Source organism: Salvelinus alpinus, chromosome 11 (assembly GCF_045679555.1).
Source record: "Salvelinus alpinus chromosome 11, SLU_Salpinus.1, whole genome shotgun sequence".
In the NCBI taxonomy this organism is placed as follows: domain Eukaryota; kingdom Metazoa; phylum Chordata; class Actinopteri; order Salmoniformes; family Salmonidae; genus Salvelinus; species Salvelinus alpinus.
This window is the reverse complement of record NC_092096.1, coordinates 60,451,955-60,467,565: the sequence shown is the minus strand read 5'-3', so window position 1 is coordinate 60,467,565 and position 15,611 is coordinate 60,451,955. Positions and strand designations below refer to the sequence as shown.

General features: G+C 42.5%; 1 protein-coding gene and 1 pseudogene across 1 annotated transcript in view; one reads left to right on the top strand and one right to left on the bottom strand.

Annotated features, from left to right (window-relative positions):
* Nucleotides 1-1,160, bottom strand: part of LOC139534585 (activated CDC42 kinase 1-like) — an 18,690-nt gene extending 17,530 nt beyond the window's left edge. Inside the window, exons 1-2 of the mRNA XM_071333829.1 lie at nt 1,142-1,160; nt 273-338 (exon numbers count right to left, since the gene is read on the bottom strand). The gene's annotated coding sequence lies outside the window, so the exon portion shown is untranslated. The remainder of the gene's footprint in view (nt 1-272; nt 339-1,141) is intronic.
* The window catches only part of LOC139533350 (probable tRNA (uracil-O(2)-)-methyltransferase), a 20,117-nt pseudogene extending 4,506 nt beyond the window's left edge, over nt 1-15,611 (top strand).

The window sequence follows — 15,611 nt, the reverse complement described above, 5'->3', positions numbered from 1 at the left end:
AATAGTGGTATTGAACTTGAATATGACAAGCAGAGACTGGTATTTTTCTGTGAGGATATTCATTCCTAAAGTAAACTTATGGCACAACAGTACATAAAGACATACTCAAAAGTAATGACATGCTAATGACAATAAGCTGCTTATCATTGAGTTCTGGCTGACTTTACAACATGTGCACAACAACAGTCGGATGTGTGAAATGTTGTGTGTTTCTTTTTAAAATCTTAAAATTTTCAGACTTTGAATCTCAAAAAGTAAAGTAAGCTTCATACCAGTTGAAGAGAGTGTGGAAGGTACTGCGTCTCGAAGGAAGAACATCTATCAGATACACCTTCTGCCTGAGAACAATGATGAATGGTGAGTCTTTCCATGTTATGATGTTTAATCTCAATGTCAGCTTCTTCACCTAGCCTTCCATCAATCCAGTCATGCATGGACACATTGGACAGTGTCTACATTGATTTGCCCTGTAACACCTCCTGCGGCCTGATGACTGGTTCAGTGAGGGGGGGGCCCTACCCCTACCCCTACCCCTAACTGGTTGAGGAGCTCCTGCCCAAACTGGTAAGCTGGGCCACAGAGAGTAAGACCAGTTTGTTCAGGAGCACCCTGTCCCTGCTGCCTGTAGAGAAGTACAACATCATGTACTAACAGCTGAAGGACAAGTACAAGGAGATGGTCAATGGTCAAGGTCTGGTCTTTCGTAGTGTAGCCTCACAGATCAAATACTTTGTATCAGTGGTTTGTTGTTGTTGAAGTTGTTTTCATGTTAATGTCCCAACATACTGTAATATTTGTCTTTGTTTAGGTTTGGCCTGAAGTAACGGACCCTGAGAAGTTTGTCTTTGAAGATTTTGCCTTCGCTACATATCTTTTGATAGGCCTCCTCAGTATATGGCCAGAATGCTAATATGTGTGAAATGACAGCTCTTATGACAATAACGCCATTGTTCTATCAATGCACAGGCGAGGAGCTAGCAGAGAAGGGTCTGACGGTCAAACAGTCCTTTGTGGATCTTGGTTATGGAAATGGTCTATGTATGATAAACACTACACTAGGTTGCCAGAACACAGTTAAATAAAAAAACCTGATATGCCCTGGTGCTGAATAATAACACCTGGACACCTGTGGAAAACTGACCTTTGTTGCCGATCTCTTTTAGTTCACAAATGTCCACTGGACGCTTAATCCATGACACGGTGTAGCTGGTGTGTCGTAAGAAGCTTTAGGTTACGTCCCATTTGGCACTGTATTCCCTTTATAGTGCACTACATTTGACAAGGGCCCGTAAATGAACGGCAAACAAAAAACATTGATTTCAAAGTTTTCTTACATAAACATTTGTTTTACTCCCTCTTTCTCCCCAATTTTGATCTTGTCTCATCGCTGTAACTCCCCAACGGGCTCGAAAGAGAGAGAGGCAAAGATCGAGTTATGCGTCCTCCAAAACATGACCCGACAAACCACGCTTCTTAACCAGCTGCACCCGGCCCGCCACAAGGAGTCGCTAGAGCGTGATGAGCCAAGTAAGTTATGTAGGGTTTGTAAACATTATATAAAGTTGAATTGTTTAAAGTGACTAGTGATACATTTATTACATCCAATTTTTTATTATTAAGTGGCTAGAGATTTGAGTCAGTATGTTGGCAGCAGCCACTCAATGTTAGTGGTGGCTGTTTTACAGTCTGATGGCTTTGAGATCGAGAGACTGAAAAACAGCTTCTGTCCCAGCTTTGATGCACCTGTACTGACCTCGCCTTCTGGATGATAGCGGGGTGAACAGGCAGTGGCTCGGGTGGTTGTTGTCCTTGATTATCTTTTTGGCCTTCCTGTGACATTGGGTGGTGTACCTTCACTTTGAAAAAATCTAATTTGGTTATTGAACTACTGTAAGTGAAGTGGATTTACACCTGGTAACGGAATTTCATCATGGGTCCCTGATCTTTAATACACAGAAATGGATCATTATGGATGTGAGTGTCATTATCTTCATGGTGATGTATCCTAAATAGGTACACAAAGGTAGAAATAGGCAATATTTTCCTTTGCATAATTGCGTATTATTCTACACACTATTTTAACGAGCTCCCCTACCAAACAAGATCACATTTGGTTGGTCCGCACCGGACTAAATCTGAACCACTAATAGACGCCTATGTTTCACAAGTTCTGACATCAAGGTACAGCACAGTACAGTAAAGTATAGTCAAGTAGAGTAGAGTACAGTACATTAGTGTACTCAACTCTAGTGTACTCTAGTGTGTACTGTACACTACTCTACTTTACAGTACAGGACTGTATTGTACTAAATTATATTCTACTTTTAGTGAACTATACTCAAATTTTCTTTACTGTGCTGCACTGTATTGTACTAGAGCTGGGACGATAAACCGAAAATGATTGACACCAACCGATCACTTATCGCAGCCATTTTGCTGATACCGTTCATTACGATAAGTAGCCTATACTAAAGAAATGTGAAGTTTGAAATGAAATACAATTGACAATTGATGGCTGCAAACATCAAACCAGTAGTAGTACTTTAAAGGATAATAAAAAAAGGGCAATTTGTCACAATTGATTTTTGTCCATATCACCCAGCTCTATACTGTACTGAACTATTCTTTTATTTACGGTACTGTGCTCTACTGTACTATACTGTCCAAACTTGTGGAACAGATGTCTATGATTGGTTCAGACCAAATCTGAACCAATCATGGAAGTCTATATTTGTGCCAAATGAAGACCGGTCCAGACGTCTGTGCATGTTGAAATCAGGGCTGGTCCGGACCAGACAAAATTACGTCTATGGTTGTTGAAATCAAGGCCAGTTCAGACTGACCAAATTTCAAATACTTTTTAACATCCTGGGATGTCAGTTGTCGATTGGTGCTCAGTGGGTGTGGATGTTGGTTACAGTAAATGGAAAGAGAGGGGGCTCATGGGTAGGTGACCTGTAAGAACTGAGATATGTGATATTAATTGTAGAGAAGAGTGAGAGGGAGGTGTAGTCCAGACCTTTCGCACTCTTGCTTTGACCACCACAAAGAGGAAGACCCAACTGTGGTTTGTAACTACTATGATTTCCCATTGGAACCAAGTCAGTTGCAGAAATTCTGTTACCGATTCTTCTGAAATTCTGTTGACGATTTGGTAACAGGATTTCAAATTTCTCACGTCCATTCCGGCTCACGATGTCGCTGGTTTACTAACTTCCGGGCCTTGCATCCATTACGCACACCTGGCAACCATTATTACGCACACCTGCGCCCCATCAGTCACACCTGGAATTCATTACCACCTTGATTACTTATAATTTATCGTTCTGTCAGCCGTCAGGTAGTATTGTTTATATTTCCCTGTTTTTTGTCTCTTTTATAATGTTCGTTATTATTAAGCTCACTGCACTTGTTTCCTGACTCCCTGCGTCTACATTAATTTTAATAATTCAAACAAAATTGATTTCAGTAAAAACATTAACTAATTGATAGGTCTACCTTTACTTGTTACTTCTGTGAACTTTCATTATCCTCCCTCATGAGGGAGAGAAATTACAATATCTTAAAGATAAGTGGACTTTTGATAATGGAATTTCAAAGCACAAGGCAATGTTTCTTAAAGGCAAAAAAATTCTGCTAAACTAAATGTATTTATTAGTTGGCAGGTGTATTTACTTCATGTTTTGGTGTATTTTTAATACCTTTTAAGACTTTCTGATAGATGTTGTGAAAGACCCCTTTTCCATCTGTTTGTCAAGAAATCAGTCTTAGCTTATTCAGAATTTGTTGTTAAAATGTGTATATATACCTTTATATATAAAATGTTTTAACTCTTAGCTTTCATTTAACATGCTCCTATGAACTTCACATGTTGGTGCTCATGGCTTGGAATTGACCATAGTGCACTATATAGGGAATAGGGTGCCATTTGGGATGCAGCCTTAATCCGCGCCAATTTCATGCCAGTGTTCTATTCAATCAGTGATGTGATTTAACGTCTAATCAAAACGCTGGATAGCCATGATTGAAATGACACACTGGGGGTAGGTGAATAGTGTCTTTGTGTACCCAACGTTCAGTTCTGCCCGCTGATGAAGTGATTAGGGACTGACTGACCGTCATACCTGCTTGTGTTTCAGCACCCTGGAAAGGGCATCGATGTGAGGAAACGGAAGATCTGGAATATGTACGGCCCATGAACCTATCTAGAGGTGAGGAAGGGCTAAATGAAACACTGTTTTTTTCAGCTTTGATCAGTTCGCGCTTGCTACTTTAGAGGGTGTATATCCTGCATGAGCCTCATAATACCCTTTAATAGACCCCAAGATCAACTTCATTTTGAGGGCTTTGTGGATATTTGGAATTCCCTTTTTTTAAGAAACCAAAACTATTGCACTATTTGAAATATTTGTGAATACCAAATTAATTCAGATGATGTGTACAGTAGGTATTATAGCGGTAATATATTAACTATTTCGTTCACCTTTTCAAATGAAGTAAGGCTACATGTGACTGTCATAAGTCTAAACCCCCATAGATATACGTGGGGTTGCCGGGAACCAGTGCTCTGCTGTGCTTTACTTTTCCCCTGCCGCACCCCTTCACTGTTTCATCTGAAGACATGCTGCTCTCTTTCCCTTTACTGTAACCAACATCCTCCCCCACTGGGCAACAACCGTCATCGGACGTTGAAAAGTAGTTTAATTTTAGTCAGTCTGCCCTAGCCTTGATTTCAACATCTACGGATCCAATTTTTTAGTCCGGTCTGGACCAGCCTCGATTTCAATTAGGGCCCAGGACCTTAATATAACATCGATACAACACCCTATTTTCTACATAGTGCACTACTTTTGATCAGACCCCTATGGGCCCTGGTCAAAAGTAGTGCACTACAAAGGGAATACCGGGCCATTTGGGACATAGCCTGAGAGAAAAGGGAGTTTTGCTAAATTAGGGCCTCAAAAGAACTTGTTCTCTCAGACATTACATCTCAGGTGTCAGACAGTCAGAGCTGTGAAGTCAATTAAACTCAGTCCAACATGCTGTCATGAGAGAATTTTGCCACCTCAGTTTCCCAACGTCGTATAAATGACAATCTCATCTTCTCTCTTTGGCATACGGGAGTGGAGTTCCACCTTATGTTCCCCGTGTTGTTGTTTTTTACATCATTATAGTTATTGACTACAGTCGCGAGGATAGCCCATGTGTTTATTATATCAGACCCATGTCTGGACAGTGGGCACCCCATTGTGATTTCCCTGCTGTGGAAAAGCTATTACCCTCTTACCAACAAATGACAGCACAATACCTGTCAATCAATTACCAAGGGCCCTCCACTCTAGATTATCAACTTCAAAACTGTTCTGTTGATTGTGTTTAACATGGCCTACTTAGCTTACATAGAGATTGTTACAGTACTGCACCACATTATGCAACATATTCAAGACACTCAACCTTTGTTTTGTTTGCAGCTAGGGATAGTATGCCAAGGTACGTGTGGGCATTTGTCAGGAATCTTGCCCTGGAGGCAGCTCTGCAAAGTGGTCACTAGCTGGCACAGGCACAAATTCATAAAATCTGATTTTAAACCTAACCTTAACCACATTGCCAACACTAACCTTTATGATATAGACAATTTTGACTTTGCAGCTGACCCATCTAGCAGAAATGTCTCAGTTCTGCCTCCCGGGCAAGATTCAGGAGAAACGTCATCCTGCGGGGTCCCAGGACCTTAATATCAAATCACATTTTATTTGTCACAGGTAGACCTTACAGGGAAATGCTTATTTATAAGCCCTTAACCAACAATGCAGTTCAAGAAAAAGAGTTAAGAAAATATTTACAGAATAAACTAAAGTAAAACATTAAATGTAACACAATAACGAGGCTATATACTGGGTACCGAGTCAATGTGTGGGGGTACAGGTTAGTCAAGGTAGTGGTAAAATGACTACATAGATGAACAGCGAGTAGCATCAGTGAAATAAAGGGGGTGTTATGCACGCCTCTATGGAGGGGAACGCAACACCCTGCTACAACTCAACTCCCCGTGAAGTGAAAGAGGTATGGGACCGTAGGTGTGAGAAAGGACGACAAAAGGCAGAATTGACCGTTTACTAGGATTTTATTCCTTTACACGGTAATATGGGGAAAAGGGGCTGGACGGAACCAAAGCAAAGAAAGTAAATGTCAAAGCCCCCCCTCTCCTATCTAACCTGCCTACCCACTACTTACCTAACACCACCTGGTGCACTAACCAAAATACAGGGGGTGGTCCGCCCAGGTCTTACCTAGTGTGCCTAGACATTGAATATACTACGGGTATATGTATGCCCGCGGGCCTCTTGCCTAAGTACTCCCTAGGTGCCTTCCCCTTCCCCCCTGGGAACAAATGAAACAGAATATTATTAACAATTTCACAAACACACAGAAACACAGGACATCAATTAGGCTCTGTCTGACTGAGCAACAAACTCACACAGAATATATCAACTGCTCCCAGCAACAACTAACACAGTAAATTACCCACAGCCATCAGCCTCCTGTCTCAGCAAATATCTCTCACAATCAATCTCTCTCACAATCAATCTCTCTCTCCATTCCTCAGCCTGCAATGATCTAAGCCTGCCTATGATCTCCCTGCAATCTCTATCACAATCAATCTCGCTCTGCATTCCTCAACCTGCAAATCTCTCTCACAATCACCTCAGCCTGCAATGATCTAAGCCTGTCTATGATCTCTCTCTTCTGACCAACAGAACACTGGCTTTTATAGCTTCAGAAGGCATTGGTAATTGGAGACAGCTGCGTCCTGACGAGGGGGCGGGGTCAGCTCTCTAATCATCAATTGGGGCCGACCAATCAGCTGCTTGGGGAGAATTTCAGGAATCTCCTGAAACACACACACTCAAATACAAACTACAACACAGAAACTGGGGAACGTAACAGGGGGGGTGGGGTGTCAATATAAATAGTCTGGGTTTCCATTTGATTAATTGTTCAGCAGTCTTATGGCTTGGGGATAGAAGATGTTAAGCAGCCTTTTGGACCTAGACTTGGTGCTCCGGTACCACCTGCCGTGCGGTAATAGAGAGTCTGACTTGGGTGACTGGAGTCTTTGACCATTTTTTGGGCCTTCCTCTGACACCACCTAGTTTATAGGTCCTGGATGGCAGGAAGCTTTGCCCCAGTGATGTAATATAATATCACTATAACATTTACAGCTGCCCTTTAGAGATGAATGGGATAACTGGGGCTATTGACAATGTGGAATTAGTCTGGACCTGGACTGGCCCCCTAGACTGTTATTAATGGATCGTCCATAGATACTGTGTTTGTGTACTGCTGTGAGCACAAGGTTGATTGCACGTTAACATTTATTTAGTGACTAAGAGGAAACGGAGATACTGTATTTGTTTGTTGTTGCCTCCGTTTTAGCCAATATACTAAAATAGGGAATCCTAAGCAGAACTGAAATCTAAAAATACAATGCTAAAATTTCACAATACCGGTAAAAATGTAGGCACAAAACCTTTCATCCGACCATAGTGTTTGCACGCAATTAGTAGGCTAGTCGACTAGAAGAGTGAATTACACGGAATGAGATTGTGGAAATTATTGCATCGTATGGTTCTTGTGTTCCTTTCAAACTTACATGAGGCAATTGTTTAGCTAGGGACTCGCTGTACCTTTAACTAAAGGCTTGGGGTTCTGTCAGGATCTGCGCCCTGTCCGTTCTGGTGTCCTTATCCTCGGTGATATAATATGATGAGTGTCAAGACTAGAACATGGTGATGGGATAGGATGTGTTTAGACTAGAACATGGTGATGGGATATGATGTGTCTAGACTAGAACATGGTGATGGGATATGATGGTGTCTAGACTAGAACATGGTGATGGGATATGATGGTGTCTAAACGAGAACATGGTGATGGGATATGATGGTGTCTGGACTAGAACATGGTGATGGGATATGATGGTGTCTAGACTAGAACATGGTGATGGGATATGATGGTGTCTAGACTAGAACATGGTGATGGGATATGATGGTGTCTAGACTAGAACATGGTGATGGGATATGATGGTGTCTAGACTAGAACATGGTGATGGGATATGATGGTGTCTAGACTAGAACATAGTGATGGGATATGATGGTGTCTAGACTAGAACGGTGATGGGATATGATGGTGTCTAGACTAGAACATGGGGATGGGATATGATGGTGTCTAGACTAGAACATGGTGATGGGATATGATGGTGTCTAGACTAGAACATGGTGATGGGATATGATGGTGTCTAGACTAGAACATGGGGATGGGATATGATGGTGTCTAGACTAGAACATGGTGATGGGATATGATGGTGTCTAGACTAGAACATGGTGATGGGATATGATGTGTCTAGACTAGAACATGGTGATGGGATATGATGGTGTCTAGACTAGAACATGGTGATGGGATATGATGTGTCTAGACTAGAACATGGTGATGGGATATGATGGTGTCTAGACTAGAACATGGGGATGGGATATGATGGTGTCTAGACTAGAACATGGGGATGGGATATGATGTGTCTAGACTAGAACATAGTGATGGGATATGATGGTGTCTAGACTAGAACATGGTGATGGGATATGATGTGTCTAGACTAGAACATGGAAGTGGTCTCCAACTCCTGAAAGGGCTTTCCTTGTTGTCATTTTATCTAGTTTCCCTAGTTCACAGGTTTAGGCGAAAATCATTTATTTACTTGTTTACTTTTGTTGTGTTGTATAAGACCAGTTATTTAATTAGGCCCTACATGGCAATAGGCACAAAATGTTGGTTTAAATTAAATACAAATAAAATGAATTTGTAACCTCATCTGACTCATTATTTCAGATCACCCTTCCTTATACCCACCCTGACACTAAATGAGCTGGGATAACAATATCAAGATGTTATCCTCCTTCAATATTAAAAGTTGGCAACAGAGTTCTTTAGCGACAGAGAGCGGCTGGGTGTGTCACAAGTCATTTGTCATTTAAAAAATGAATGATTCAAAAATCTAATTACGGTCGTTGGTGGTGCGTCTCTCTGATCTAAAGAAGCCTCTTGTGCTTTTGGGGAGGGGGGGGTTCTATTCCAGGAAATTGCAATCACTCCCAGTGATGGCTTCTTATTCCTGGACACAGACTGGCTGATTGGAAACCACTCGGAGGAGCTCTCGCCGTGGATCCCCGTAATAGCGGCCAGGCAAGTCATCAACAGACACAATTTGGCTTAGCCGCCTCAAGTGGCAGCTGATCTATTGAATTTGAAATCATGTTACTTTCATGAGTTGGGTTGGTTTGGGGAGAGGGGGATTGGAGGTGTGTTGATGTGTGAAGCGACTTGTTTGATGCGGCGGCCATCTGATGGCGATGTTGAGCTTGGCTCTTGAAGTTAGTCTCTCTGGTTTGAACGCTCCAACAGTACTTAACGATGCCTCATAGCTCCATAGGCTTTAAATTGTCTTCATTTTTCTTACACCCAACTTTGAGTAAGTTGTGCCTAATTCAGTTGTTCCTACAGTATGTTCTCACCTCTATGATGTCTGCTACCTCTGCTTTGCCAGGGTTCTCTAAGACTAAACCAGGGAAATAAAGGTTGGTTTTGATGTGTCATTTCTGTCACTTTCCTCACACTTTAGGTCATCCTCCGGCCGGTACATTGTTCTGCTGTTTCTTTGACTTCTATGGGAAGAACCAGCGAAGACAGTTTCAGAAGTCCCAGTATAAGGAATACATTGACTTCATCTCTGAGATCAGCACAGCCTGTGGGTTCAACACTGCCTGAGAATCCCCTCCACAAAGCGGATATGCTAATGGAGCGGCAGGTAGTCTAGTGGTTCGAGGGTTGGGCTAGTAAACGAAAGGTTGCTGGATCGAATCCCAGCGCTGACAAGGTAAGAATCTGTCGTTCTGCCCCTGAACAAGGCAGTTAACCCACTGTTCCCCGGTAGGCTGTCATTCTAAATAAGAATGTGTTCTTAACTGACTTGCCTAGTTAAATAAAGGTTCAATAAAAAAAAAATAACACCCGCACTTGAACACATGGTCCCGTGTGGCTCAGTTGGTAGAGCATGATGCTTGCAACGTCAGGGTTCGATTCCCATTGGGAAAGTACGAAAATGTATGCACTCTGGATAAGAGCGTCTACTAAGACTAAAAATACAAAAATAATAATAAAAAATACAAATAAATTAAAAAAAACATACAGAATATGCTAACATAAGCCAGTCCATATTATTTTAATCTAACCCCTTACTCTGCAGGTGTGTCTGGTAGGAAAGTCAAGGAGCTACCAGCTGTCGGACGAGTGTAGAGCCAAGTATATAAGGGTCGTCAGACCTGCTCCGGGGTCACAGTACAAGGGTCAAACGTCGAGGGGGAAGCTGACACTGACAGGTCCCATGGGAACAACTGGGGAGCTGGGTTCCAGCCCCGAGAGAGGATTGAGACTGTGCGGAATTGCGCCGCCCTCCCCCGGGATTTTGTAGTCTTACCAACACTCTGCTTGGGTCGACCAAGGACAAAGGCGGGGATGTCCCTGATGCCTGGAACACTGGAGGTAAGAGAATGGGACTTAATAACTAAGCTGTCAATCAAATCACACAGTAATCTCTGTTTCAAAACATTGAACTGTCATTGAGGTCATATTAGGTTGAGGAATAAAGAACAAAAAGTACATATCTGCTCTGTGGTTCATTACTATAATGGAGTATATTGGGTTTATGTACACTACATGGTGTGTAGTTGACTCGGTGGAATTCAGGAACGTTAAGGTCATGATAGGTCCCTTATGTCCTTCTCGCCTACCTCTCCCTGTCTAGCTCTCTCTCTCTCTCTCAGCACCAATAGGAAGGCCCCTGGTGGTGCAGTGCGACCCTGCTTTGAGCCCTGGAAGTGTTTCATCCTCTGCCAGCTACATCCTGTACTACACACACTGCCCCCATCTCTCCTTTATCAACCCCCTCCAGATGATCCCCTCCCCTCATCCTACACACACACACACACACACACCTGCACCCGAGGTACGACAGATGAGATAAGGAGATGAAGTGTACTCTGATTAATACAGAAGAATCTCTTTCAGGACTGTAATTAGAGAGAGTGACAGAAAGGTAGAGTAGGGAGGGAATGAAAAAGAGGATGGAGAGACAGAGCGCCTGTAACCCGGGATGGAGATGAATGGATGAATAATGCATTCTGATCCATCTTTTATGGATGACTCTGTATTTGTGTTCTCCTATGGTGCTGCTCTGAAAAGAGGGAGGGTAAGTGGGGGAGGGGGGGGGGGGCTGGGACACTGACAGCGGCTAGCCTGCGAATTTCACTGTCTCTCTCTCAATAGATGTGACAATCAATGGACAAGCTAAACAATTGCCTCATGCAAGTTTGAAAGGAACACAAGATGCAATAATTTCCACAATCAGACTGTGTAATTCATTCTTCTAGTCGACTAGCCTAATAATTGTGTGCAAACACTGTATGGTCGGATGAAAGGTTTTGTGCCTACATTTTTACCGGTATTGTGACATTTTTGTATTGTATTTTTAGATGGCAGTAATGCTTAGTATTCATTATTTTAGTATACGGGCTAAAACGGATGCAACAAACAAATACAGTATCTCTGTTTCCTCTTAGTCACTAAATAAATGTTAACGTGCAATCGACCTCGTGCTCACAGCAGTACACAAACACAGTATCTATGGACAATCCATTAATAACAGTCTAGGAGGCCAGTCCAGGTCCATACTAATTCCGCATTGTCAATAGCCCCAGTTATCCCATTCATCTCAATTAGCAGTGTAGGCTATGGTCTCAAGTGCAGCTGTAAACGTTGTAATGATGTTATAGTAGGGTCCTGGGCCCCCGTAGGTTGAAGTTTGTCCTGAATCTTGCCCTGGAGGCAGAACTGAGCCATTTCCGCTAGATGGACCAGCTGCAAAGTCAAAATTGTCTATATCATAAAGGTTAGTGTTGGCAATGTGGTTAAGGTTAGGTTTAAAATCAGATTTTATGAATTTGTGCCTGTGCCAGCTAGTGACCACTTTGCAGAGCTTCCTCCAGGGCAAGATTCCTGACAAATACCAACCTGCTGTCAGCTGCTCATTGTTCACATGTACCTTGGCATACTATCCCTAGCTGCAAACAAAACAAAGGTTAAGTGTCTTGAATATGTTGCATAATGTGGTGCAGTACTGTAACAATCTCTATGTAAGCTAAGTAGGCCATGTTAAACACTTTTATACAAAATCAACAGAACAGTTTTGAAGTTGATAATCTAGAGTGGAGAGCCCTTGGTGATTGATTGACAGGTATTGTGCTGTCATTTGTTGGTAAGAGGGTAATAGCTTTTCCACAGCAGGGAAATCACAATGGGGTGCCCACTGTCCAGACTTATGGGTCTGATATAATAAACACATGGGCTATCCTCGCGACTGTAGTCTATAACTATAATGATGTAAAAAAACAACAACACGGGGAACATAAGGTGGAACTCCACTCCCGTATGCCAAAGAGAGAAGATGAGATTGTCATTTATACGAACCAAAGGTCAAAACAGATTGAATTCTCCATGTAGAAGGGAAAGTAAAGCCAGAAATACCTTAATCTCCATGAAATGGAACTTAAAGGTTGGCTAGCTGCTCTGCTGCGAACTCCACTGGGAATTCATATCTTGGCTTACAAATATTGTGGAAACACAAAAATAGTTTTTGGCCATGCATACCCATTATCTAAGGCAGCCTGGGGAATGGGTTAATTTTAATACCTCCCTCTCTCCTAACTCGTTGGTATCTGAAATTACGCTGGGGAACTGAGGTGGTGAAATGTTCTCTTATGATAGCATGTTGGACTGAGTTTAATTGACTTCACAGCTCTGACTGTCTGACACCTGAGATGAACTTTCTGAGAGAACAAGTTCTTTTTTGAGGCTCTAATTTAGCACAACTCCCTTATCTCTCAGGCTGTGTCCCAAATGGCACTGTATTCCATTTGTAGTGCCCTACTTTTGACCAGGGCCCCAATTTGGCTTTGGTCAAAAGTAGTGCACTATGTAGGAAATATGGTGCCATTTGGGACGCAAGCTGTGCCATCCCAAAAGTCTCTCCAGTCACTTACATTTCATCCTTCTTCTACTACTCCATTCTTGAACCCTGAACCACCTTCTCCTTTTTTATTCCAAATGCACTCTCGCACTCTCTCCTCTTCAGGCAGTCTGTCAGGGAGAGAGGTAGCTGAGCTGTTGGAGTAGGAGACTCTACAGGTCTTAAAGGAGTGTGGAGGTCTGTACACCCTGCTCAAGAACAACCACCAGGTCTTCAGAGGTACGTGCAGTACAAACTCAGCATCCAGACTAGTGTTGAAAAATGATGACAACTTTCCCAGGATTTTCAGTAGTCCCGGTTGGAAGACGACTGGAATCGGGTAGGAATACGCAGGAAATCCTCCCACCAAAATTTCAGGAAAACCTGAGAGTTTTGGGAATGTTACTAGAATGTTTTTACCCTAATCCAGACATTATCTCAACAAAGCTCTGAGCTCCATATATGGCTATAACCAGAGATGATATAGATCAAATTCTAATCAGAGATGATATAGATCCAATTCTAATCAGAGATGATATAGATCCAATTCTAACCAGAGATGATATAGATCCAGTTCTAACCTGAGATGATATAGATCCAGTTCTAACCAGAGATGATATAGATCCAGTTCCAACCAGCGATGATATAGATCCAGTTCCAACCAGAGATGATATAGATCCAGTTCCAACCAGAGATGATATAGATCCAGTTCCAACCAGAGATGATATATGGTTCCATGTAGTGATCTGGTAAGTATCCCATTTTGGCACCAAACATGTGAAAATAACATTATTTGCATTCTCACATGAAGGTTAATTATCTTGGAACGTTTGGTGTGAACATGATGACTATTTCGTTTGCTGCACTCTATATCAATGGTTCTGGCACTGGGTCTAACTACATGAATCATACTGAAGCAATTCAGGGATTATTGGAATGTCACACATTCAGATAAGAATGCTTGAAAAAGTAGATGGAATCTTCCCCACTCTCAGCTTGAAGGAATTTTAATTTGGCAGTCTCTCAAAGCTTGCCTAAACTCTCGAAACTGGTCTAGACCTATTAGTAATATTAAAAGGTTTGTATTAAACCCCCCTCCTCTCTCTCTTCCAGTAAAGGCGGTATGGTCCATATCCGGAACTGGCGGGTACAGACCCAGAGACCCAGAAGGCTGCAAGGTACCAGGACTGATGCTAAGCGGAAGCCCCTACTCTCTGGTGTCCTGAAGATCCGGGCCTGCTGGTTCAATGCCCACCACCCCCACGGATGCCCCCTGCCGGCCGAGGAGTGTGACTTTGCCCGTTGAGCCGACGACCTCCAACCTTCAACCAGACTACTCAAGAAACTGAAGAACTCAAATTAAAACGCTCGATTCAGTTTAGACCGTTGACTTGTTTTTATTTATGCCATGAAACGATGGTACACAAACACCTGTGACTACAAAGTCATTTGTACATACTTGGTTGTAATTTATTCTAACTATTTATTGGACTTTTCAGACCTAAATCTAGTTAGATACGGTACTTTTGAGTTTTTAATTGGGAAGCAAGCTTTGCTATTTGTTTTGCACATCGCAAATATAACATCTAAAATATAAACATCCTATTGTCTTTATTACCTCACAAAAACAGGTCAGAAGGAAGAACATATGGGCTTAAAACTGTAAATGTCAGGGCCATTAATTATTTATTGGGTAGTGTTCGGGGGTGTCCTCTGTGTTCCCGCCTGTGTTCTTCTAACCCCTGGGCTCGTAACCCTGTGGCTCAAAGGTCATATGGAGGCAGTAGAGGGCCGACCCAGGGACCACCATGGGGTCAGGAGATGTCAACTGCCATCCAGGATCTCTACACCAGGCGGTGTCAGAGGAAGGCCCTAAAAATTGTCAAAGACCCCAGCCACCCCAGTCATAGACTGTTCTCTCTACTACCGCATGGCAAGCGGTACCGGAGTGCCAAGTCTAGGACAAAAAGGCTTAATAGTTTTTACCCCCAAGCCATAAGACTCCTGAACAGGTAATCAAATGGCTACCTGGACTATTTGCATTGTGTGCCCCCCCCAACCCCTCTTTTACACTGCTGCTACTCTGTTTATCATATATGCATAGTCACTTGAATTATACATTCATGTAAATACTACGTCAATTGGGTCGACCAACCAGTGCTCCCGCACATTGGCTAACCGGGCTATCTGCATTGTGTCCCGCCACCCGCCAACCCCTCTTTTACGCTACTGCTACTCTGTTCATCATATATGCACAGTCACTTTAACCATATCTACATGTACATGCTACCTCAATCAGCCTGACTAACCGGTGTCTGTATGTAGCCTCGCTACTGTATATAGCCTGTCTTTCAACTGTTGTTTTATTTCTTTACTTACCAATTGTTCACCTAATACCGTTTTTGCACTATTGGTTAGAGCCTGTAAGTTAGCATTTCACTGTAAGGTCTACACTTGTTGTATTCGGCGCACATGACAAATAAACTTTGCTTTGATTTGA